Raw genomic sequence first — 27,304 nt, 5'->3', positions numbered from 1 at the left:
GTTCCAAACAGAATTTAGTGGGAACTCAACTAGCTGTGAGAAAAGAATGGCTTCTGGGTACTCAGCAATGTTCACAGATTATCTTGCTGACCTATTCATTATAGAGTTACCTAGGGGAATCCCACAATAAAACATATAATACGATAATTTCATTGTACTTCATGTGCTAAATGTAGTCTCCATGAGATACGCAGGAATACCTTAACAATATGTAAAGTGCAAAGAATTAGATGCCTCTCTTGTAACATGATTATTATAAAAGAGCTGTTTAAAATCATGTTTTTCTTATATCCTACATCACTGTACCCAATTAGAAAATTTCCCTTTGTGTGATTGCATTCAAAATTTTGGTGTATCTCCTTTTCAACTGTCAACTCAAAGGGCCTTGGTTAAAGCAATACTCCTAAAATTAGTTCTTAAAAATGCCATTTCCTCCATCAACTGACAGTAAAGGAAGGGGAATATTCATTTTCTTTTCAGTGGGTCTCTACCCTTCAAGTTATGAGAAAATTCAAAGCATTTCAGGGGATGCCTTCCATCTTCCCCTCCACTTCCCTCTCAATAAAATGAAGATACAGATAAGCAGGGGATTGGGAAATCTTTCCATATATTCACACACACGCACACACACACGTGCACACACACAGCAGAATATCTGATACACTCATAGATGACAGAGGTCAAAAGGGATAAATATAAACTAAATTCAAACCATCTTATCCCTGCAGTTTCTTCAATGAGACAGTTCAAATTAGATTATTAAAATATTTATTTCTGCTTATAAAAATAATAAGTCCATTGGAGAATATTATGAAAATATAAAGAAACACAGTCAACATATTAAAAAATCTATAGTTCCACCAAAGTTAACTAATATTCACAAACAACTGTATTCTACATGATTTTTAAGTGTCTTATGGACATACACTTAAAAAACATCAACAAATTAAGATCAACTGGTATTTTGTACTTCATAACATGTCTTTTTAAAAACCATTTAACAGTACATGGTGAGCATTTTTAGGTTGACGTTTTTAAAAGGATGATATGGAGGGAAATGAGTTGAAATTATACTCAAGATCTGGTTCTAAAATTGACAAAACACAAGAAACTTAGTTTAGGATGTTTACCTTCCATAGGAATCTCAGGGTCATGATAACTTCCCTATTCTTTTTTATTTATGACAATACATAGTGAAGAATGTTAAATCCGATTAACCTTTTCACAAAACATTGACTGTAATTGGTGATTTCATCTGAGGGGTTATGGAAACACTATTTCAAGCTTCTCCTTTCTCTAACACACCCTGTACCTGGGTTGACAGTCAGCTGGTATGTGTGTCAGAACAATGGTAAATGAAACTAAAATTTATTTAAAATGAGTTTAAAGTGAAAATGAAATATACAATTTTATTTATGAAAATAAGTTGACTTAATGTTTCCTTTAGCAAAATCAGGTTTATAGTTTTGCTTATTTTTAGTAGAAGCTTTTTTTAACAAAATTGTCTGATAACCTAGCATGTTTTACCTTTTAACTTCAGATCAAAAAAGAAAAAATCAGGAGGAATACATCCTTGCAATAATGTTTGATGCTTCATAAATTTTCCCAAAGAACTCTGATTCCTTTGAAGCTGAAACACTCTTTTTGCAGCATCTACTGTGTTAGAGCCTTGTAGCTTCTCTCTTCCAGCTCAGCCAGATCCTTATTTTGCCTTTGTTTGTCAGTAGTTTCGCAATAAGACTCATGCGGTTCTCCAACATAACATTCATTACATTTTGCATCTTTTGTAAGATCTGCAACCTCACCCTGCACCCATTTGTATTATAGTTATACTATACGATCAGACATTTTCAATGCCTTACATTTAGCAGGAGACTGATTAATAAAGTGCTTGACAATTAAACCAAAACATTTTTAGCCAAGAATTTGCTACAGGCAGGGCTGATGTAAGATCGAATCCATTTAGATACTATCCAAGTTGGTTTTGTAATTGAAATACAAAAATTACATCAAGTCACTTTTAGTGTCAAAGAATGAGATTTGAAATTTCAGTACATTCAATTTTATTTCATGTCTAAACAAATACCTAATTTGTGGCAAAAGTTTATTCAACACTTGCAAACAATAGAATAATGAGTATAAAAGATTACTTTTGGGCAAGATAAACAGAAGACCTAAAGGCTAAACAAAGAACGGTAATCTTGCCCTTAAGAAAATAGTTTGTTCTTTTCAAAATGTGGTTGAAATTCTATTTCTAAGAACCAAATTGCATATGTGTATAATGTTTTCAGTCCATCCCTCTTTTAATAGAATATATCACACATTTATTCTGAGCAGTTACATATATCTATGCAATCATTAATTAAAAGCCCTATGAAAATGCACACAAATACCTCAGTTTCACAAATAAAGGAGTGGAGAAATTAATAAAAAGATTTTATTGATGAATGACATTTCATGTAAGTCAAGCTCAAATGGTTTAATCCTGCAGTTGAGAGAAAAACCACAGATAGCCACAGGGGAAGTACAGCGGAGAACAAGGCAAATGCTTTACAGCTAAATCAAGCATCTCAAGCAAGTCATAGAAATACTAGCAAAATCAGATTAGCAATTACCATTCAATGTGGAAAGCTGCTAAAGAAGCAAAATTTAGAGCTCTGTATTTATTACATTAAGTCTTTGTGCCTCATCAGGCTTATTCCACCTCTAAAGTTCCATAAATAAGATAGATTGTTATTTTTCAAGTTAAAAAAAATCCATTCTCCTTCCTTTAGCTTTATCTTTCGCTACTGAAGGGATCTGGGCATTACTTATATGAGCTTTAAGAAGGAATTTAGCATGGTTATCCCATTTTAGAGTGAAGTAAATGGGTTAATCACCATTGGAGGTCACAGATCTATGCATGCAATTATTTTGAAATGGTTCTGTTCTCCTGTAGCAGTACTATGGTGGTTGATTCTGTGTGTCAACGTGGCTGGGCCACAGGGTGCCCAGATATTGGATCAAAAATTATTCTTTCCCTGAGGGTGTTTAGGATGAGATTACCATATAAATCGGTGCAATCTGGGTAAAGCAGATTGTCCTCCAAAATGTAGGTGGGGCTCATCCAATTAGTTGAAGGTTTGAATAGAACAAAAAGACTAGCCTTCTTGGAGCAAGAGAGAATTCTTTAGGAGATTGCCTTCAGGCTTTATCTGCAACTGGCTGTTTCTGGATCTCTAGCAGATCGCCTTCAGACTGGAACTGGAACATCTATTCTCCTAGGTCTCCAGCTGGCAGCTTTCAGACAAGAACTGCAGCATTGGCTTTACTGGGTGTCCAACTCATTGACCCCACCCTTCAGATTTTGGACTTGCCAATGTCCATAATCCTGTGAGCAAATTCCTTAGAATAAATCATATATATATACATACACACACACATATATATATATATCTCCTACTGGTCTTGAAGAAACCTGACTACCACACCTCCTCTCTCCCAAGTAGCCCCGGTTACAGAGGATGAAATCATTGAGTATTGATTCCTGTATGGACACTAGCTCGGTGACCAGATGCCTCTTCACCCAAGTCAAGCCAATTATTCTGTTCTCTTGGTTTTGACAATTCTATTTTTGAATCGTATAGTTATCTGGGCCATCCAAGCTTGCTATTACTGTTCCTTGTGGTGTCTCTGCCCATACAACTTACCATTTTGGAATTGGCTTTGTTTCCCTCTTCAGGAATCAAAAGTGTAGCTAGTTGTATTACTGCTTGGGTTTGTAGCACTTGCTATTAATCTCCATACCATCGCTGTGTTTCTTCTTCTCTTTTTCCTTTCTACTTTTCTGATGCTTTCTATCATGTGCCTCTTTTAAACTTTTCCCATGTGTCTGTGCACTAAGAATAAGTTCCACGTTATGATCTGTTGCTCATTTTGCTACAACTTTTTGCCATGCAGCTTAACATTCTTACATTCTTATTCTCATTTTGCACTTACTCTGTAGATCTAGGAAACTCCAGTGGGTACATCAGCCTGGCTCCTAGAAGGAAAACAAAATGAAAATGTCACTGAAAACCCTCCCTCCCTCCAGTGCTTCCTGTGCCTTTGTAGGGGAGCGAAATTTGCCCCTCCAAAATGTGTCTCTTTGGCCTGATGGCTAATTTAGGCTGATTATTTTTAAGAAACAGAAGCCTCAGGAAGTCTTTCATGTTACCTCCCCCTTAACTGCCTATCAGAATTTGGATAGAAGTCCTGTTCCTGGAATAGAGCTGCCACCAGAGATCTCTGTAAAGAATATGGGCTAGGTGAGGGGGGCAGGGTTCACCCGCTGTGTCTGCTTGGCCCAGCAGACATTTGTTTTTCCATCTTCATGTATATTGCCCTCCGCCCCTTTAAAGTTCCAAAGCACTACCGCTCAACATCCTGTTTTGTCTTTTGCTGAGATGATATTTAAGGCGAGGGTTTCAGCCATTTTGGTGAGTTACTAAGTTTTCTGAGACTTTCCCATATATGTATATGTTATTAAACTTTTGTGTGATTATCTCCTGTTAATCTGTCCCATCAATTTAATTCTTAGACCAGACAGAGGAACCTCGAAGGGTAAAGGAGACTTTCTTCCTCCAGACACCTTTACTTTATTTTATTTCATTTTATTTTTTATTTATGTATTTTTTTATTGATGTATACTTAGTTTACAATGTTGTGTTAGTTTCTGGTTCTGGTTCAATTATACTATATATATTCCTTTTCATATTCTTTTTCATTATAGGCTATTATAAGGTATTGAATATAGTTCCCTGTGCTAGACAGTAGGACCTTACTGTTTATCTATTTTAAATATAGTAATTTGTATCTGCAAATCCCGAACTCTCAATTTATCCCTCCACCCCCCTCCTTCTTTCCCCCCTGGTAACCACAAGTTTGTTTTCTATGCCTGTGAGTCTGTTTCTGTTTTGTGAAGAAGTTCATTTGCAGACATCTTCACTTTAATATGTCCACTTCTTAAAGATTCAATAGCTTTGCTATATCAGTACTTTCTCCTTTGTTCGTTTAATGGCCATTTTGTGTGGGTTACTTCTGCGCAGTATAGGGTTGAAAATTAAGGTATACCATTGTTTTTTTATACTGGCAAAGGTATTTCCTTTGTTCTAGGCCTCAGTTTCTTTATATGCAAGATGAGAGATTAGCCTAAATATTCTCTAAGGAAACTTTCAAGTCTGGTGTTCTTTGGTTCCATGATTTTCACTATTCAGATATGTATATATGTTTGGCACAAAATTAATTTTATATTAGATATTATAGATCTTCACCCAGATTATTATCTTTGTTTAGATTTATCCAGATTTTGTGAAAGTATATGCTTGATTGTACACTGAAAGTGAACACCATAGAGGGGAGAGCAGAACTGAAAAATAGTAACATAAAATGTACTAGCTCTTGGTTTTAAACTGTTTGCTCATCCTTGAGTTGATAAATTCGAGAAATCTCTGTATTATTAAATATAAACTGTTGCCATATTTCACAGGAGCAAAATGAACTATTTTCCTCCATAGTGTTTTAAGGAGGACATTTTCTAAGTACACTCTGAAATGCCAACTCTGGCTCTAATATGCTACAGGTCATGAGAATATAACTTAATATATCGGCGGATTTTGCACATTCCATAGTCACAATGATTCTTACACTCAGAATACATTTATCTCCTAAAGGCATTCTACCCCAACTTGCACATCTTCATGATAAACATACATTACTCAAAGAAAGACGCATGACTGAGTTTATTTTTTAAGCTTATATGTATCATATGGACTAGAAACGCAATAAAGCTTACTTTAATCATTTTTAATTTTGAAGACCTCTTGATGAAAATATATGAAAACTGCATACATTATGTTCATAATTTAATCTAATCATGCACATCGATGGCAGCAACATTCCCATATTTTTTTTAAATCTTCAGTTGCAGAGCATCGCGTAGGACTCCAAATCTTCTGTCAGTTTACTGCAACCAATAAAGATTAATGATAAACTATGAAAATGCATTTTATGGTCGTGAATAAGTTGAGCTTTGAAAAGGCTAGAATAATTCTCTCCCCCAAATTACTCTTTTGCAGTGTGACCTTGAAATCCTAATCATCGAGGACTCTCTCACACAGAAGCACTAAACTGTGTAGACACACAGTTTAACTGTGGTTTTAATATTTCTGTCTCGTCGATGGAATCTCTTGTTGTATAAATCAAGGGAGGGTGCAAATCCTATGAGATTTAAAAATATACCCATTGGCTTTTTAAACAAGCATCTTAAGTAGAAAAGTCCTATTGCATTTATAAGATTTCAGAATAAAGTAGCCTGTGTATCATGCTAGCAGTGTGCAGGGCTGGGTTGAAAAGAGAAGCTGCTTTTTGCTGCGTTTGCTAAAGACAAAAAATACACGATATCACACTTTCTCACTTCATCATGGCCAAATCGTAAAAATGCATTTCAGTACTTAGGGTTATTTATTCATCTACCATTACTAGTAGCTACTAAGGAAGATTTTAGGATATGGAATTCCAGGTTTTTTTCTATGTTTTAGGATTTCTGAGATTTCCATAGCATCTTTTGGTGGTGGTTGTTGTCAGATAACCCTTTATTAAATCATTTTCCTGGTAATTCTTAACTAGCTGAGCATTCCACCGCACCACTGTTGATGTCATCTCTGACGTCCTGAGGGTGGTGGCCATCAACATTGCAGCCCACAGACTGGGCAGTCCCTAGGATCTTTTTAATGGTTCCAGAGAGTTCTCTAGCTAAATACCGGTGCTGCATCTGTTGGGAAGTGTTGACCATCTCTTCAAAAATGATACTTCCACTGAGCTTAATGTTTTTCTGCTTCTTTCTGTCTCTTGGTGGTTCCTTGAGGGTTTTGATGATCAGAGCAGAGGCAGAAGGTACAACTTCAAACTGGGCCTGTCTGTTCTGAATGGTCAGTTTCACTGTCATCCTCAGACCCTTCCAATCACCAGTTGCCTTGGTGATGTCATCACCAACCAGACTTTTTTGGAGACAAACCCAGGGGGCTGATCTTGGGGGTCATGGCAGATGTGGCAATGATTTCCCCACCCGTGCACCTCACGTGTATGACTTTGATCTCGTTGGGGTGGAACTTAGGTGGCAGGTGGCAGATGAACCCAGATTCCAGACAATCAAAGAAAGTTTCACCTTGGCTTCCTATGACCCAAAAGCCAAAAGCTCTATAACATCTTTTTTTTTTTTTTAATTGAAGTACAGTCAGTTACAATGTGTTAATCTTTGGTGTACAGCACAATGTCCCAGTTATGCATATACATACATATATTCATTTTCATATTTTTCCATTAAAGGTTAGTACAACATACTGAACAGAGTTCCCTGCACTATACAAAAGAAACTTTTTAAAAATGTATTTTTATATATAGTGGCTAACATTTATAAATCTCAAACTCCCAAATTTATCCCCTCCATAACATTTTTATTGCCCATCACAGCACTGTGGCAATTTGTTTCATATAGTGAAAGGTTAATAACTTTTTAGCACATCTCCTTTGTTGAAATAAATGGTTTAGATATAAAAGTTCTTTTCACTTTGCCTTAGAAACATTATGTTTCTGGGACAGGGTAGTTTTGTTGTTGCCGGGGTTTGTTTGTTTGTTTGTTTGTTTGATATCTATTTGCAAAGTTTGGTTTGTGTTTGATTCTGAGGAAGTCAAGTTCTTGCTTTGGAAGTATCTAGATCTGTTCTGAACTAACAGAGCTACTTCATGGTATCTAGAGATTGGTGAATATCTCTTCGTATCCGTCTTTACTATGCCTTCTGGACTCTTAAAGGAAGATTAGCATCTAGTTGAAGGCGAGTGTGGAATGATACTAATCAAAATCACTAGTCAGTTCCCTCCACAGAGTGATCACTCATGTACCGGATCAATATGGGGCCTCCGACTGTGAAATATGAATCTAATAAAAATAATTACTTCGTAACCTTTGATCTAGTGGGATGCTGCTAACCATCCTACAATGGACAGGCCAGCCTGCTACAACAAAGAACAATCCTTCCCATAGTGCCAGGAGAGCTGAAGTTGAGAAATTCTGCCTTAGAAAAAGGCTCACATCACCTGTTCAATGTGATCTGGTGTCTCCTGTGTGAAAACACTGTATTTTTCCTTAATATTTACTGACAATATACCAAATACCTGGAAATATACTAAATAATTTACAAAAATCAGTTTATTTCATCCTCATATTAAACTTGGGGGGAAACCCAAGTTGAGGAGTCATATAATTTACATGTATCACATATTTCCTAGGTGGTCTGGCTGAATCTGGGTTTGTGTTCTTAACACTGAGCTATACAAAATTCAAAGTGTGGTAGGGGTACTTCTTGTGGTACATGGCACCTTTTGAAAATCTGATGAAGGCTCTAGAACCTCTGTCCAGAAAATGAACATATGTTCAAACACATAAAATGTTGCATACAGCCTCCAGAAATTTCATCACACACCCTCATCCATCTATAGGTTCCTGGGTAAGACCTGGTCTAATAGGAGAGAAAGACAAGCAAACACATTGGTTTAAATAAGCTAGTGTTATGGATGCCAGCATTATGCCTGACTGAGAGTGAATACTCAATAAATATTTACTGGGTGAATCAAGAAATGTTTGTCAAGGGTGAGAAGCATGGAGAGAAGAGGGAGTACACAGAACTACTATTACCTAAGAAAATAAGAGCAACTTAGATAGTATTTTGTTTTGTTAGGACCTAATACAAATACAATTTTAACTGGGCATATGCCAAGAGTTCAAATGCTGGGAAAATCTCTATTAACAGTCAACTCTTTCCTGTGGCATCATACTTTATCTTATTTCCAGTGATTTGGACAGTGTTTTATTCTTATATTAAACTATCCACTCCTTGTATTCAAGGACTCTCTAACTCGTCCTGATTTTTCTATATTGTGTGACCTTTTAGAATAGGTTCTTGCACATAGTGAGCACTAAATAATATTTGCTGAATTATTTAAGGACTAGAAAAATCTTAGACAACATTCAATATGGTGGTTTACACATCTTTTTTTTCTTGAGTAGCAGAACCTTCTTTAAAAATGGGACATACTATGGAAGAAAAGCATAAGAGATTAAACAAGAGAAGGAGAGAGAAATAAAAGCAACAGAAGAGATACAAGAGAGGGAGGGAAGAAAGGGGAGGAAGAATGGTGGGGGCGGAAAGAAAGAAAGAAGGACATGAAGATATGAGAATAAAAGTGAGAGGAGATGAGAGAGTTTGAATCCCAGCTCTGTGGAAGCTTGGGCAAGTCGTTTAACATTTCTGTGTTTCAGTTGCCTTAATTTAAGCTGGAAATGATGATCTTAATATGTCACAGGACTGTGGAGGATTTTAAATACGTTAATACTTGTGAAGTGCTTAGAACAGGGCCTGACCTATAGGAAGTGCCTGTCATTATTGCTAATATTCAGCTGTACTCACTTAGATGCTGTGGGTACAAAGTCTAGCTTGCCAGGGACCTGGAAAAAACTAACCCTTCCCTCCTAGTCATTCTTCTAATTATCGCCAATCAGGGATATGAACTTGCGTGGGATGAGTTCTGGTTTTTGCATGTTATCATACCATTACGGTTAATTGACTATCTTTTCATTTTCAAAGATGTCCCATTCTAGACAATACATTTGGCGATAATTCTACTTATGTGTATGGTGAAAACTGTGTCAGACTCAACACTTCAGATAACATCATTATACTCCTAAAAGTCAGAGAAGTAAAACCAGCACACATATTGTAATAAAGCTGTGCTGGCTTCTTAAATGTTTAGAAAAGGTTGATATGCCTTTAAACTAATTCCATTAAAGATGTTCCTTTCATGTAACTTTCAGAACAGAAGTGATAGTCCGAGGCCTTTTGCCTGCTTTTAAGAAGGACTGTACCCTGTGCTGTATAGTAGGACCTTGCTGTTTATCTATTTTATATGTAGTAGTTCATATCTGCTAACTGAATCACTATGCTGTACACCAGAAACTAACACAACATTGTACATCAACTATACTTCAATAAAAGACTGTACCTAATAGCAACTCAAAGGGTCATTGAAACATGTATATCTATGTAACGTTTGTCATTTTCACTGATATAGTATATTTACTTTACTCTACACACACACACACACATACACGAGTTAAAGGGATTTTAAATTCACTTACTACTTTCCCATCACGAGATAAAAATTATTCATTCAACACATATGGAGATAATACTGATAAGGCCACCCTTTTTTGTGAGCATTCTCTTTCCTGAAATAAGTAGCTGCCATCCTCCTAATTTTTCTTGTAGAATTTATTTCCAATCCCTTAATCATTGTTTTCCTTCGGGCATCTTCCTATATCTTGCTTACATCGCTGAGCCCCAAAATAGACCCCACATTCCGATAAAGGTCTGAGCAAGGCTGAAGATAGAGTCAGGAATAACTTGTGATTATAAGAGGGTGAAAATGTTGCCAGCATTTCATAAAGTTCTCACTTTTCAGTCATGGTGGGCAAATGGATAAAGGACACAGAGAAACTTTCTTTATTTCGAGGAATTTAAAACTGAGATGGTTCAGTTAATGCTGCAAAAATCCATCATTAAAATTACTTAAAAAGCAGTCCCCATTTTCAGATGAGCAGAACCTAGGATGGCTTCGTGATTCCTGCCTCTCGGTGTTGACATCTTTGTGGAATCCTCTCCCCACTGAGTGTTGCCAGGACCTGTAACTTGATTACAACTTTTAGAATATGGCAAAATACATATCATGCCACTTTTGTGATGATTTAGGTTACATAAAATTCTGTTTTGCTAACAGACTTACTCTAGAGTTTCTTCATTGTTAGCTTTGGAGAAATAACCATTTTAGGAGGCCTGCATGGAATAGACTCTAGGATCTGAGAGTGGTTTCAAGCCAGTAGCCAGGAAGAAGCCTCTACAGCTACAAAAACAAACAAAATATGCCAACAATCTGAATGAGCTTGGAAGGGTATTTTCCTCCAGTTGGGGGTCCAGATGAGAATGTAGCACTGGACACCTTGATTTCCAGTCTTGTGAGACCCTAAGCAGAAGGGACAGCTTAGTCCTTCCCAGACTCCATGCCACAGAAACTGTGACAAAATACAATGTTATTTTGAGCCTCTGAATTTATGATTTTTAAAAAATTAAGCAATAAGTAATGGTGAATGTTACTGCCTGGGTCATAGTTATTGGTCAGATTGTTAATATCCATCAACAATCAGCAGATTTCTAGATTATTGCTGTGTTGGCACTTGTGTCCTAATTTTTTATCACACTATTCCTACAAGGAGCCTAAAAGATGGTAAATTAAAAAGACAAATGTTGACTTGGCAAATGTTTGAGCCATGACACAGCATTCTGTCAATTTGGCTCGAACAGTCATTAGGTACCAGAGGAAATTCTTAATGAGATCCTTAAGTATTTAAGAATCCTGTAGATGTTGTCTGTATCCCTGGTTGATCAGTTCCACGTGGGTTTCAATCCTAGGGTAGGACTGTTTATAGTCAGACCTGTTCCCTATGTTATCCTTTGTCTAGATATTAATTAATGTATTTCTTTATCCTTGGTTGGCCTTTCCCTTCTAGTCTGGCTGCTGATTGAAACACTATCTCCTCAACCATGTTCTTTCTACTTCTGAACTACCTTGAAGACCTGCACCCAGGTGAGAGAGAGAGAGAGAGATTTTTCACTGCTAATCACTAGGGGAAACACAAAAAGCAAGACAAAAAATATTGGACTAGGGAAGTGGTAATGTTTCCAAAACAAGTTCCTCTTCTATAATTTCTGACTGTCCTATTTTTTTTTGTTTTTGTGTTATAATTCAAATGCCACATAATGCACTCTTTCAAAGTGTACAATTCAGTGATGTTTTGTATATTCACAAAGTTAAGTAAACATCACCACAATCTAATTCTGAAACATTTTTTATCACCCCTCCAAAAAGAAACACCATACCTATTAGCCATAATTCTCTAACTTGCCTCACTTTCCCTCAGCCCCTGGCAACCGCTAATCTACTTTGTCTCTGTGTATTTGCCTTTCCAAGATATTTCATTTAAATGAGATTATTAAAAATGTGACTTTTCCTGTCTGGTTTCTTTCACTCAGCATAGTATTTCAAGATTCAGCCATATTGTAGCATGTATCATTACATCATTCTTTTTTATTGTCAAATAATATCCCACTGTATGGATATGCCACATTTTTAAATTCATTAATTACTTGATAGATATTTGGATTGTGACTGTTATGAACAGTGCTATTGTAAATATTGTGTATGGATATTTATTTAAATATCTGTTTACAATTCTTTTGGGTATACACCCAGGAGTGGAATTGATAGGCCATATGCTAATTCTATATTTACAGATTTTTTTCTTTTTTTTGAGGAACAGTCTGACAGCTTTCTGAGATGGTAAATGAAAGGATCTTTGGGTTCTCTCCATGTTTATTTAAGGATCCAGCACTCTAAATCTTTTTCTTACTCCCAAATTTTAATTTGGTGAGATCCATGTAGCCCCTTCCCAAGGCTGGAGAATAGGAAAATAAATGATATGCTTATTTTTCTCCTGAGACAATTAGTAATGCTGAGAAACTTTATCTTGGGTGATGCTCATTTCTTTAACATTCTACCTACTATAATCATATAATTTATTACACAAAGCAGGATACTTTGAGAGTGAAAGTTGGAGCTATTAAAGTATTTCTAGGACAATGGTTGTAAACTAGTGCTATCCTCAGAAAATAATAAGTGCCCTCCTTTTGACTCTGATGCCTCAGAAAGGACAGTTGGGTGTTTTGTACGTCTTGTTGTTCATAATTTGCTCCAACTGTGCATGTCTGCAATAGTTTTTGACCCCTTGTGGTTTCCTTGTATCCTGTTGTTTGATCTGCATTAATGTCTAACAAAAACAAGAATTTGGAATCATTCCCTCAAACCCAGCAAAGCTGAAAAAGGTAAGCGTTTGCCATGGAAACAACCACTTGAACATTCGGCATAGATTACCAAGGGTAAAATATTTTAGGCCTTTATTTGCTTCACTGCATGTGTGCCATTGAATTGGAGTGCAGTGCTTCCTGAGGAAGAGAGAAACATTTGATAATAATTTTCTTACCAGGTCTTACGTGGACTTTTTCATGGTGCTTTTCATATTTCAATTTAGCATTTACTAATTTTTAAAGCTGTTTTTATCCAAAGATAACTTAGTCCTAGACAAGTACTAAATCCACTTCACCTCATGCAAGGCAGGGACTAAAAACTGACTTGCAGTAATAACCATAGATTTCAAGCATCTGTTTGTTTGTCTGCTTGTTTTCTTTTGCTTTGGTACTGGAATCTAAGTTAACCCTTCACTTCCCTAAATGGTATAAAAAATAATCTTCAGAATCTGAATAACATTTAAACCAGGACATTTTCATTTTTGTATCATTTAGCCATATAATTACCACAGACATTTATACACTTGAGCTAATGTGTCCTTGCCCTTAGGAAATACACTTATGTATGTATGTCTGCATGTATACATGAATTCCTAATGAAGCTGGAGGCAGGAGTATTAGTTTTCCAGTTTGCATTTTAGGACAGAAGAAGTTCACATTGTCAATTTCTGGAGTCCTTACTTAACCATGTGATTAGAAATGAGATATATCAATAGATAGATAGATAGATAGATTCTTTTTTTTCCTCCAGGAATATATAAAACAATCACCTAAAGTCACTTATTTACACAAATAATTTCATAGCATTAAGCAAGTATTTTCTTTCATTAGGGAGGCAATGAGAATGCTGAATCTGAGAGGAGGACCCTTTTTGATGCCTTTATACAAATCTTGTAACCTTGATATCATCTCTAAGCAGAAAGAAAAAATATTATGGAGGCTATTACTAACATTGTGTGGCATGGCTCATAGAAATCTTAAGATATTTTTGTTTGTTTGTTTCTATATATGTTGAATTAGATATTAAATGAATCCATATATGAGAAATTACCATCCTTTTCTTCTGCAAGCTAGAAAGCTCAACTGGTAAAGCAATCCAGAAAATGCATTTCATTTTCCTGCCTCCCCAGATAACAAGGATGTTGGAAAAAGTAGCTGAAACTGGCCTCATTTAAGGGAAGAAAGTGCTCTTCAGAAATATGACAGAATTTCATCATTCCGCAACAGATAGGCAGACTCAGAGAGTTCAGCTGACAGTATATGGAGGGAGAGAAAAACACGTATGATTTGATCTCTTCTTTCTTATAATTGCCTTGTTTGCTTAGTTATTGCTGCTAAACAATAGATACTGCTGTCTGATCTGATATAGATTAATTAAGAATTTAAACCAGTGATAAATACTTTTGGTTACCTATTTATCTAAAAGATAAATATTCTTGAAGATAAATATTCTTTAAGAAAATATTCAGGAAAGAGGAATACATGATATTAGTGAAGCTGATAATGGTAATAATAATGATAATAATAACAACTAATTTCATTGAGTGCCTATTATGGGTCTAATATCATCTGAAGCACTATACATGCATAAATTTATTTAAAACTTACACCAAATTTATGAGAGGGTGTAATTTCATAGATTCATCCATTTTAAAGCTTGACAAATTGACTTGCACATCTTCACCCAGCTTGTTCGTGGCAGATTTGGGATTCAAATTCAGAACAATTTTACTCTATTGCACCAGCCCTATGCAGAGTACATTCATGGAGCTATCTGAGACATTCTAGGTTAAACATTCCTTCCAGACGTAAAACTCCAATATACTAATGTATCCTTTTTTCATTTGAGGAACCTCGGTTATAAAGTTGGAAGATGATTAGGAAAGCAGGAAAGAAACCACCAGGGTTACTTTCTGAGGACGAGATCAAGCAAATTTAAATGAAAGTTCTCCTTGAGGCAAATTCACCTCAGACTAGAATCATGCTAGCTATATCTTCAGCCAAGAGTGGGCTTCAGATGACAAAAAAAGAAGGTGAATGTAATTTGTGGTCTAACACTGAGCATTTAGTCACTGGAGGAAAACTTGGGAAGCTGGTTTGGGTGCACAATGTTGTCAAGTCAACAGCAGCATATTCACATATTCATGATGATACCAAGTAAGCTCACTATTTTTAACATTCTGATTCTGTCACCATCTTTGTTTGAAGTTCTTCTTTGCTGACTTTTTAGCTGTTAAAATTGGCAAGCTACTTAGGCTGCCTAGGGTGTTATTTCAAATCAGCCCTTCCTATTTTATCAATAGCCTTTATTTCTATTATTAGTGCGGACTGCCATCCAGTGTTCAATTTGATTAATAACAACTAGCTCTTCTAGATTCAAGCACCTACAAATTCCAAATACTGCACTTAAAAAAAACAAAAAAAAAAAACAGTTAATACCAAGGTACATTTAGGAATAAATAGGTGGCCATGAGAGAGACCAAAGTCTAAATTACAATCTCCGAAAATCCTTGATAGTGTTATTTTGTCCCTTGATATTATAAGTCAGACGAGGCTAAAAAGAGGGCTGAGGGAAAGGAAATACCAATACAGTGGTATATGTAGCCTACATTTTTATACTTGGATGCTCTTGAGAAAATTAAGTTTAATAACACTTCCATGCTTCCCAGTAAATTCACAGCCAAGATGTTATAAGACTTAAGATATAAACCGAGGGAAATGTCTTGTCTTGGCAATTGAAAGCCAAGATTTAGCTCTTTTTTCACTTTCTTCTTTATAATCTTGAGCATTGTTGTAGAGAAAGAACAGATTCAAAGATTTAGCATTACAATAAAACCTTTCTAAATCTGAATAATTGCTGGGTTGGAACACTTTGGATTTTTAAACAAACGTGGCTATTACAATGCACCCTCAGAAATTGGAATTACTTGAGATTGAATTTAAGCTGCATGCAAAGAAATGTAGAGCGCTTGGAGAAAGCATCCTCTCATGGATTTACCTAAAGAACATCTCTTTTTATAAGGGGATTTAACGAGATCTCTTTGGGTCTTCTTTAAAGTAAATTCATCTCGCGTTTAAATGAGATGTTAGAGAGGATTTGAATTATAAGGCTTACAAAGCAGGGTAGTTTAGTAAATCAGGCTCTCAGATAAGCGATCATTGTATACATAAATCTGCACTGTGTTTCAAGTTCATATAACAATTTAAGTTAGCTCTTTATAGTGTTTACAAATATAGGCTTTATTGTAATGAATAGATAAAACTTATACATGAGGAAAAACATCTGCTTTCAGGCTTTTTTTTTTTTTTTTTTTTACTAATAGACTAAATATCTTAAACCATTTGTTCTTTTTAATGGGTTAAATGTGCTTTGTAGTATTGCATAATATTTTAATGGGTTAGATAAACTCTTTCTTAATGAGAGACAATGGAGAATGTGATTCAGTGTGTTGGTTCTGGAGTCAGACACACTGCCAGGGTCCAAATTATGGCTCTATTTCTTACTGTGAATATCAGAAAAATTACTTAACTTCTTTGTGCTTCCATTTATTCATCTGGTATATGAACCTTACCTCCGAAGGTTATTGTGACATTGAGTTAATTCACATACAGTTTTTAAAACAGTTACTGGCATGTAGTAAGTGTTTAATAAGTATTACTGGTTATTACCCATTTATGTAGAGCAAAGAACCACTTCAGCCCAAGTCAGAGTATGCTGTGTCGTGTGAAGTGACATAAAGTGATTCATTCTTTCTCTGAACATAAGATCTGTCCAGAGAAGTATGTGTGTAGCACTAGAACCCACATTCACATCCAGAGCCAAATGTTGCTGGAGCATTACTGATGCTTGCTTTATATGCATTGTCTCATTTAATTGTAATGTCAACTGAAAAAAAAAAAAAAGGACAACCTAAAAGTTGAGAGTTATGTTTTATTCGGCGGACATTTCTGAGGACTTAAGTCCAGGATGCAATCTCTCAGATCGCTCTGAGACACTGCTCCAAAGAGGCAGGGGAGGAGCTAGGAGTTTTTGCCACAAAGATCAGGTAGTCAGAACCTCAAAAGATTACTGTTAATTAAAGAGAGCCAGATATCTCAAATTCAGGAATTTAGCGCTTTTCTATGTATGGGAAGGTGCAAATGTCTGGGCTCATTGAAATCATTCCTTTGATATGCACCTGGCTATCTAGGGCCAGTATCCTGGTCTTTCCCATCCTGAGTTTCTTCAGGGGGCACCACTGTGGGTGGCAGAGGCTGGGCTGCCTGCTTGTCTGCATCCTGAGTTCCCTCAGCTCGCTTTCAGGGGTGCTGATAGTGGCTGATGACTTGATGGCCACAGCATCCTTTGTTTACTGATATGGCTGGCAGTATTTTTCACTCACAGTAACAATACCCCATATAAGGTAGATACTGTTACTATTTACTACTACTATTAGTCTCATTGTAAAGATTAAAAAAAATTAGGTCCAAGGGGGTTAATTAAAAATTGCCTGAAGTCACACATAATAAATGACAGAGAGAGAAATTTAAACCGAACAGCCTGACTCCAGAGGCTGCCCTATTAGCCATTTGGCTTTAAAAGTAGCTATCATCATTATTATCAGTATGTCCTCCTACTATAAACTGAAACATTAAATAGCCATCGTCTTGGTTGCTATTTCTCTGCCTTCTAATTCTTAGTGACTTGCCAACATGAATCACAGTTCTATTCAGATAATGAAGGCTTAAGCAATTTCATTACATACTGTTAAAATATGAATCTATCTAAGCATTCCATTAAAATCGACTCTGTCAGAGCATAAAGTGCGCTTCCTGGAAATCAGTATTGAGCTTTAGTTGAGAACTTTCACTCCCTAATCCAATTCATTTTCTTGGCCAGAGTTGTCAGGAGAAACTACCAAATTTTCGATAGCTCCTTCAACCACAAAAAATATTTAACTGTAACTATTTGTTCCATTCCTTAAGTGTTTTGTCTTTGGGATGGTTAGTTGTTTGAAATACTTTTGCTAGTAGATCTATAGTATATATGTAATCATGTTACTAAACTCAGGTCTGGCTGCTTGCTGCTCAGAAATCAATACTTTAGAGAGGCAATGTTGATAGAAAAGAAAGTTGCTTTTAATCAGCACGCTGGCAACCTGGGGAGATGGTGGACTCGGTGTCTCCCGAAGACCATCTCCAAAAATTCTGCTTGGCTGTGAAAATTTTAAAGGGAAAAAGGGAAGTAATCTCAGTTAATCATTGAGATGAGGGGGTCAGAGTCATCGCATGCCCCACTGCATGCAGGCTTGTGGATTTCTCGTGATCTTTTCCTAGATGCTGTCTTGTTCACACAGTTTGTTTGTGAGATTACTGAAGGGGAAGCGAGGGATGAGATCTAGTCATCTGTTAATTACTTATACTCCATTTCTACTTCTTTAATCTATGGAGAAAACCAAGAGTTTAGGCAAGGTATTGTGTGATCAAGATTTGAAAGGTATGCTAGGGCTGGAGATGAGTAGAGCATGGGGGTGCCTGGTTTAAGGTTAGTAACAAGACAAAAGTAACAAAACCTGCTGAGGACGGTTTCCTGCAACAAGCTGCTTACAAATATAGCACTTGTTGAAAACAGGAATTGTTTTTTCAGTATTTCTCTTCAAAGCCTCCTCTCTAACTTTCTTTTTTCTTTCTTTCTTTTTTTTCTTCACAGATCCATCATTTCTTAGTAACCCTAACCTAAAACCTCAGAATCATTTTATTTCTGCCTTTTTAGCATCTCCTACAGCCAATCAGTTGTCAGATCCTGTAGATTCTACTACCATAAAATTTCTCAGATGTACCCCCTTCTTTCCAATCTCACTGCAACCTCTCTATTTCATGTGTTCTTTATCCCTTGATTGAGCTACTGCCATTTCATTGGGTGTCTCTCTCTGTCAATCAATTTTACTCATTACTTATAGATTTAATTGTCCCAAAATACACTTTAAAAACAGTTTTTTTTCTATTTTTATAAACAAATCAAACATTTTCAATGGCTTCCCATATCCTTTCCAGTCATTGTATACCTTTGACTCTGGTTTTCAAAATATAGCACCAAGTGGTCCCAATGTACATGTACATTCAATAATCTATTCTTACAAAACTTTACTGTATGATGTTGCTAACCATCCACCATGACTTCACTCCTCCAAACTTCTTCCACTGTGTGAAATGTCCCTCTCTGTTTCTACATGTCAATTACCAATGCATCTTTCAAAATTCATCTAAAATGAAACTTCCACTATGAAATTTTTCTCTTTCCCAAACAGGATATGATTTCTCTGTCTCCTAAATCATAATAGCAGACTGTATGTATACAGTTTTTTATCTTTACAATCCTTTCATAAATTGTTCAGGGAATGTTTGTTGAATTGAGGAAATCTCAAATGTTAGGAGAAGGGGACCAATGTCTTACAAACAGCAATTTGTACAAACTATGCACGGACAATTAAGTACTACTTGGATGTTTACTTTTATTTTGATTATATGAACATTTTTATTCTTTTAAAGAATTAAACTATGATTTTCATAAGCTACATTGATGATAATCTTATTTATAATGTTGTAAAATATATATAGTGCAAATTTAATTAATATGCATCAAGAAGCACCAATGTCATCTGATTTAGAACTTAGTACATTTTTTAATATATCGTTCCCCAAAGGCTTAGTTATGGCATTTCCTCCAGTGAAAAAATAGGCAAGTTGGTGACAAAATATGAAAGGATGGTAACTGAAATGTATGTAAGACAGTTCACTTTACTGTGGGATGCTGTGAAAGACAAAGAAATAGAAGGCTAAAAGAGACAAAAAAAAAAAAAAGAAATGAAACACATCATTTAGTATTGTGGAAAATTCTAGAAATCTAAATAACATATTGATCATATACGAATTCCAGGCTGTTAACCTTTAACACTAAAATACCCCTCCTCAGTATTCAGTTGAGAATAGGTTTTCTGTTCAAAAGATTTCATGAATTACATCCAGGAGCTCTATCTACTAATTATTTTTGCTCTTTGATTGTAATGAGAGCTAGTCAAGCTCTGCAGATCCACGTCTGAGATTCCTTCACTGCAATGGCAGTCACCAGGTTCTCCCCAGGAGCAAAAGTAGACTGAGTTTGATTGGCTTTTTAAGCTCTGCCTAATTACTGGTCTCCTGAAACATTTTCAGTGGTTATGCATTCCTGACCAAGGCCAAGGAGGTCTGGAGAAGTATATTTCATGCTATTTAAAGAAAACATAAATTTTAATCAGAAACAGCAGTATCAGCAACTCTGCATAGAAGATGTTCACCTGTAGGCTTCAAAGGCTATTTCAAGAAGAAAAGCACAATGAAAAATTTAAAATAAACAGATAAGAGCTAACAAAAGTCACTAAAATTCTATCTCACGTTGCCATCTTAACTAGAAATCTTATTTAATACATAAATATAACCAATACTGTGTCCTTTCTTCTTAAAGAAATGAGGAACTCTTAGGCTTCTTGTGAAAGTCATGTGGGCCAAAATCTTTTTAATTTCAAATTTGGCTGCAACTCAAAAACTCATTCATGAGGAAACATAATTGACAGCTAAAATGGTGTGGTTCTATTTGTGAACTTCATTGCTCTCTGGTTCTATTGAAGGATTCTTTTGCTGTAATATTCTCTCTCAAGAGGATAGTAGTGAAATTGAATTAAGTTGCGCCATCTGGGACTTGTGATATAAACTGAAGAGAATGCCATGTTAGGACTCAGGTGTGCATCATAGAATCTCATAATATAGTGCTTATAAAAGTTGTTGCAGAGTAAGCAGTGTCCTCTGGATGTGCACAGAAGTCATAAGGAATATAGCAAAGCAAGCTACAGAGTCATTTATTAAATCTACAGTTTAGGAGAGAACAGCACTAAAGGGTTTTACACTATTTAAAATCATTGGATTTTCTAGCAGTCCTACATAGGGGCTCTAAACTTGGTGATCAAGTTCAGAGGATCTCAAAGCAAAATAAGTTATCTCAACTTAATCTACCTTGAGGCAAAGGTAACAAAAAGAATGCATAGATGTAACCCTGTTTTATTCAAACATAACCTTCCTGTATATAGACTTGTAACCTTTTTTGGTTTAAAAAAAAGACTATAGAAAAAAAGAGAATATTTTGTTCTATCTGAGCACATGATAGAATAATAAAGAGCTTTACTTAATTTTTTAAAGAAATACCTAATCCTCCTGTTACAAAATTCCAGACATACCATCTTACGTTTAGTTCACTTACAAGTAAACAGTATCCATAAAAGGCTTTGGACAATAATGAATTTGAATATATTTTCACGTTCATTTATATGTACTAAAATTATATTAACAGTGTCAATTTCAGTGACATATAAGATTAGCTTCAAATTGAACTGGTATAATAATCCTTATAGTCCTGTTTAAAGAAGATATTTAATTGAGATCACCAACTTAATCACTGACCACAAAGATAAAAGTTCCGTATTTGTTCATCTTCATTTTAATAAGAATATAGAACAGTATAACAAAGCTCATTTAACTCAAAACCCTATGCATAAAATTAAACACTTAAATTTGATTTTATTTGTTTAGAGGAGGGGACACATACAGATTAAATTTTGCATATGATGTGACTTTATCCTCTTTTTGTTTACTTAGTAACAGTCTACCAGAATCACGGCAGATCATCTCCCTTATGTTCCCCAATTAATCTTATCTATCTCTAGCATATTTCAAATATCTACTTTAGCTTTTGGAGTTACCATAAACATCTGTTTGTGTTCAATGCATGCATTAGACAAATAAAAGAGAAGAGCTGTCATGTTTTTCCTATACAAAAATAATCCCACTGGAAATAAATGGAATTTGTTTTATAACTGGCTAAAGGGCACAACATATGGGGACGAGGAGGAAGAAAATTATAGGTTGGAGAAAAAATACAAGCAAAATTGCAGTAGGAAAAATTTATGACACATTACGCTTTCATTCATCTCTGGGTCTTTGATTGGAACACTTTCCTTACCTGCCCCATTCCCGACCCCATTCCCTTTACCTGGCAAACTCTTTCTCATCCTCAGGTCTCAATTTGGGAGCCACTTGTTGAGAAGACTTGGCCCAGTAATTTGGTCCCGTGGATGTTTGGTTTCCTCTGTTCATGTTCTTTGCCTTAAGAAATATAATCTATACATATGATGACTATTACTCAATACAAAATAAAATTGACAGCAGCTAAGATAGTTGTTTTTGCATAGTAAGATTTATTACTGAGTATAAACTGAAGTTAAAACTTCAGTATTGATCCATGAAAAATTAAAGTTGGTAAACCAGGCTGAATACCACCAACAAAGGCTAATATTGCACACAGCTTAATTGTACTATATAAACAATGTACAAGATCTTAACATGGCTAAATAGAGCTTATCCTTGAAATTACTTTTCTATTAAAAATTCCTGCATGTGGATATAATTTTTATTAAAATTGTAAGATTTCTAAACTTGAAGTCAGAATATCCTTTTGTCAAAACAATAAGGTCTGAACATCAACTCAACTGAAATACATTAGGATCCAACCTTTTACATATTTACCTCTTTGTTCGCAAAACACCTCTCATTGTCCTGTGATAGAATGTATCATAAGATTCTGCAGTTGCATGTTATCTGTATACTATACTCAAATGTAAGCTTTTTGAAGGGAAGGACAGTGTTACCAATTTTTTTCTCCACTATATCTTCAGCATTCTAGCAAAGTAACTGGCACATACCAAGCATTCAGTAAAGATTTTCTAAATGAATGACAGAATGAATGAATGAATCATCAATCAAAGGAAAAGTTCAGGGAACATTTGTAGCAAGACAAAAATTCAAGAGTTCAAATGTAGTGGGTATAGGATGAGTTGAGAGGATTGGAGGGAAGGGATGTACCAGGGAGCAAGATTGGAAAGGGGTTTGGAAACAGTGTGCTGGGGCTTGAATGTCATTCTCATGAGTATGGATATATTTTGTATGCATTGAGGAACTACTGAGTTTGGTTTTTGTTTTTTAAGAAGAGAGAAAAATGTTCAAAGGCATTATAGCAGGGATTGACAAAAGCTGTAGCCTATGGGCTAAATCCAACCTACTGGCTTTTGTAAATCAACTTTTACTGGAACCCAGCTGTGCTCACATGTTTTTGTATTGTCTGTCGCTCCTTTGGCACCTCAACAGCAGAGACGATCAGTTGCAACTGAGACTGTGTGACCCACAAAGCCTAAAATATTTACTATCTGGCCTTTTCTAGAAGAAGTTTGTCAATTTCTGATCTTGTAGATCATCCCTTCCAAAACCAATAATTGAAAAGACAGACACAGATCCTGAAATATTGATCTTGCAAATTATTCAGTCATAAAGTAAAATTTGACTGCTCTTTTAATATTAAAATTTATGTAAAGTTAGGCTATCATAATCTGTGACTTGAACAACATGTATATCTGGGTGCTGGTGTTCAATCGTCTATAGTTTCCTCCAGTTATTTTTTCTACTTTATTTTGGTTAAGTTTATTTTTATATGCTTTTTAGTTCTGTTTGCGATTGTGATTTTTTTTTTTTTTTTTTTTTTACTTTCCTTTGATTGTTTCCGGAAAGAAAACAGAAACTTAAGGATTTTTGTACAGTAGTCATGTATCTGGCCAAAACATTGAACTCTGTTATTAATTATAGTAGATGTTAGTTAATTTTCTTGAACTTTCTTGGTAAAAGATCATACTGTCTGCAAATAGTGACAGTTTAGTCCTTTACTTTCCTGTCTTTATACCTGACTTTTCTTTTTAATGCACAGCCTTAAATTTACCTGAGGAAACGAAAGATTGGGAAAAGTGGACTGTCTCAACACAAGAAGCTGGACGAATGCTAAAAAATTAACAAAGTAAATTAAAAAGCAATTATTAATAAAAATAAAATATTAAAAATTTAACTGTGACCCTTCAATTTAGATATGGTTTTTTATTCATTTTCAAATGTATTGTTATTTCCATCAGGATGTACTCTTTAATTCTTGAATTATTTGGATATGTATGTGTGTGTATGTGTGTTTAATTTATGGATAGATGGCTTATTTTTGACTATCTTTATGTTATTGATATCTAGAATTTATTTAATTATGATCAGCAATTTTAGCATGTTTAACAGCACATTTCATTTAAAGATGTATATAGGTATGGGATTTTTAAAAATATTGTGCTTGAAACTCTTTCTTTAGTTCTGGAAAATTCTTGGCCATTATTTCTTCAAATGGTGTGTCATTTCCATTCTTATTATTCTCCCCTACTAGATTTCCTTTTATATAAATATTAAAATTAATGGAGCTGGTCTTCATGTCTCTTTACTTTTATTAATTATTTTCAATCTCTCCATTCCTTTCTGCCACATTATAGCAGAAATTCTCAAGATATTGCAGCTCAATTTTGTTTATTTACTTTTTGCCCTTCGGAGATCTTTTGTCTCCTATTGAGCCCTTCTGTTGATGTTTTCAATTCAAAAATTTTCAAGGTCTTTAATCGTTTTATAGCCATTTGTTTTTGTCTCACAAATTTACTCCTTCATTTCGATGGGGATATTAAGTTCACTAATTTTAAGGTCCTTTTTGATATACATGTGTATGTTTCCTCAGGTTCAAGATTTGTGGAGTTGAGGTGATTCCATTTCCTAGGGTTAGTTTTACTTAGATGTTTATTGCTAGATTTTGGATTCTTTTTCTGTGACATAATCCTCTTGTGTGTGTTCTAGGCTATGTTGGTGTTTCAGTGACTATGCTTGTTTCCCACAGTGATGTAGTGACGATACCTATCTAGCACCCTCTATGCTTCCTTCTGTTAGGGAGGGCACACCTTGTCTGCTCAACAGAGATTTTACTTTTGGTTTCCAACTGTGGAAATATTTTTATTGATTTTCTTTTATGACATCTGATTTTTATTTGGTTTTCATGTGGGTGAGAGACAGTAGATTTTAGTATGTCCCAGTATGTCATATTGAAACTGGATGTCTCCAAGTGTCCATTTGCTATTGGATAATACCTCTTACTCAATGGAAAAAGATATTTTTTGTTTGTATAGATAATATTAGTCATTATCTTCAAGCTCAGGCAAGAAACATACCTTTATTTTTCTATAATTAAACAAAATCCAGTTTTAATGATCCATTTCCCAGGGTGATCATCATGTAAGGTCAATTTTTAAAAAATTCTTTCCACTTTTTCTTTCAGTTGTGTGTAATCGCTATGGAGTTCATATCTGAACAAGATATATAGGGGAAAATCTTTGGTATCATTTCTTCATGTTAGCATCTCTTGAGATCCCCAGTATCACTATTAAAACATATAGGTCACAGCTGCATTCTCTAAATTCCTTCACCACAAGGCTTCTTCACATGTTAGCTCTCGGTACCATGTCTGTGCTGCTTTTAGGGTTGTTTCTTATCCCATTTTACCACAATATATTCTAAGACTTTCTAAAGCTATTCTCCCTCAAATAGAGGTCACTCACTGGTGGACTATGAGTCGCATTTAACCCATGGACCAATTTGTTTGGCTTACATTGAGTTTTAAAAATTGAGACATTTAACAGAAGAAATCAGATTTCTGTCTTTTTCTATGAAATGGCAAGGGCAGGCATTTCAGTATGTACATACTGAGTATATATTCTTGATTGACAACAGCTGACTGAATCTGAGTAGCTACTTCTACTTTTGATAGAACAGATGATTTAAATTTAACATAGTCTTACCACACTTTAGTGTCTTAGGCGAGCTCACCTTACACATTTTTATTACCTAGCCTACCCCTCTATCTGTTTGAATTTGTGAACACTGGTCCAGATTCACAGTGCTGATGTATATTATTTCTGTTACAAGATGTAAATGATAGAAAGCCTTGGTGTCTTGTTGCTTTTTCAGAATTTAACTGAGAATAGTTACATATATTGCCTCTGCTCTTGAATTCCAACTCCACGTGGAATTTTGATCACTTATGTCGCATCTTGGTCCAAAATTAATCTGGGAAATAACAAAGAAGAAATCTCCATCCCAAGGACCATCTTGTGTCTTTCCCTCTGACTTTTAACCCTACTTCTTGTTTTCTTTTCTGATATGGAAAAAAAAAAATAGTAGATTAGCAATCTTAATCTTCTGCGACTTGAGTCTTATGAGATTCTAGAATTTTAAAATTTGAAAACTTAAGTATTGCCTCTTTTTTTCTTCCTTCATTCCTGCTGTGCCATTCCTTTCCCTGAGGCAATGACGATAGAATTCTCCACCTAACAAGCAGCAGAATTAGAGAGAAAAACAATTACATAATGTTAGTACATCAAGAATGCTAGCCTGCCACAATTATACAAGGAATGAGCAGGCCTTCAAGAAAATGATCAGTTATTTACTACAAAAATCTGCTCTGCAGCATCTGAGTAAAATGCAGAGGCGGCACACAGATATACTCAAATCTAAATTAAATTCAGCTACTAATACTGGACCATAGTACAAACAATATATCAAATTAGATGGACTCAAAGTACACAAACGCAACTTGTTTTGAAGTCTTTTGACTTTGTGTGATAAGGACTGTTAGTGGACTACTTGAATTTCAAGAAGCAAGAAAAAGATTATGTGTTTTGTGTTCGAAGAGTGGTCTAAATAGGTACTAAACTTGGATGTCAGTCAGTCCCTCTTTCATACTTAGAAAGACTCTTCAACAATTGATTAAAAAAAATCGATGTACAAACACCTAGAGGATTTCAAGTTGTTAAGCAGCAAAGTCAAACCATGTTAAAGAGGATTGTTGTTCTTTGAACCTTTATGTGGGAAAATGATGCTGCAAGTTTATTTCTGAAGTACTTTCAACATGCCTGGATACAAGATGGTAGCACCAACAGTAGTTACCATGCTGAACACCTAAAGATAATTTCTGACAGTGCTACTTTGCAAGAATGCAGATACGACTTTTTGATAAAAGTTGGGAGAGGGCCTTTAATGCTTATGTCAGATGAATCCATGGAAAGACTACTCTTAACCATGTTTCGTTTATTCAGAGAGATGGCAATAATGGGTTTCCTTTTATTTATTGATGAATTCTGTCTTTCTAGTACACTGTAGCTTATGCCACTTCACTATATACAGGCTATTCTTTTAGTCCTCAGCATCAAATCACTGGTTCCAAACAGTCACCAGGTTTGCAACAGTTATTTTTCCTTAAAGTTTTGCATGTATTTTTCTCACTAAAAAGGTGTTCATTTTAGAAAACCTGGGGAAAACAGAAAAGTGCACAGCATATCACCTGTTGGTCTACC

The 27,304-nt window shown here is 35.3% G+C and overlaps 1 long non-coding RNA gene and 1 pseudogene across 1 annotated transcript in view; one reads left to right on the top strand and one right to left on the bottom strand.

The window, feature by feature from the left end:
* LOC116150904 (uncharacterized) overlaps positions 1–11,875 on the top strand; it is a 453,257-nt gene extending 441,382 nt beyond the window's left edge. The window contains exon 6 of the long non-coding RNA XR_004134727.2: positions 11,636–11,875. This is a non-coding gene — a long non-coding RNA (uncharacterized LOC116150904). The remainder of the gene's footprint in view (positions 1–11,635) is intronic.
* Positions 6,638–9,613, bottom strand: LOC105085534 (large ribosomal subunit protein uL11-like; annotated as a pseudogene).
* Positions 11,876–27,304: the final 15,429 nt, after the last annotated feature.

This window comes from Camelus dromedarius, chromosome X (genome assembly GCF_036321535.1).
Source record: "Camelus dromedarius isolate mCamDro1 chromosome X, mCamDro1.pat, whole genome shotgun sequence".
Lineage (NCBI taxonomy): Eukaryota > Metazoa > Chordata > Mammalia > Artiodactyla > Camelidae > Camelus > Camelus dromedarius.
This window is presented reverse-complemented; position numbering and strand designations above follow the sequence as displayed.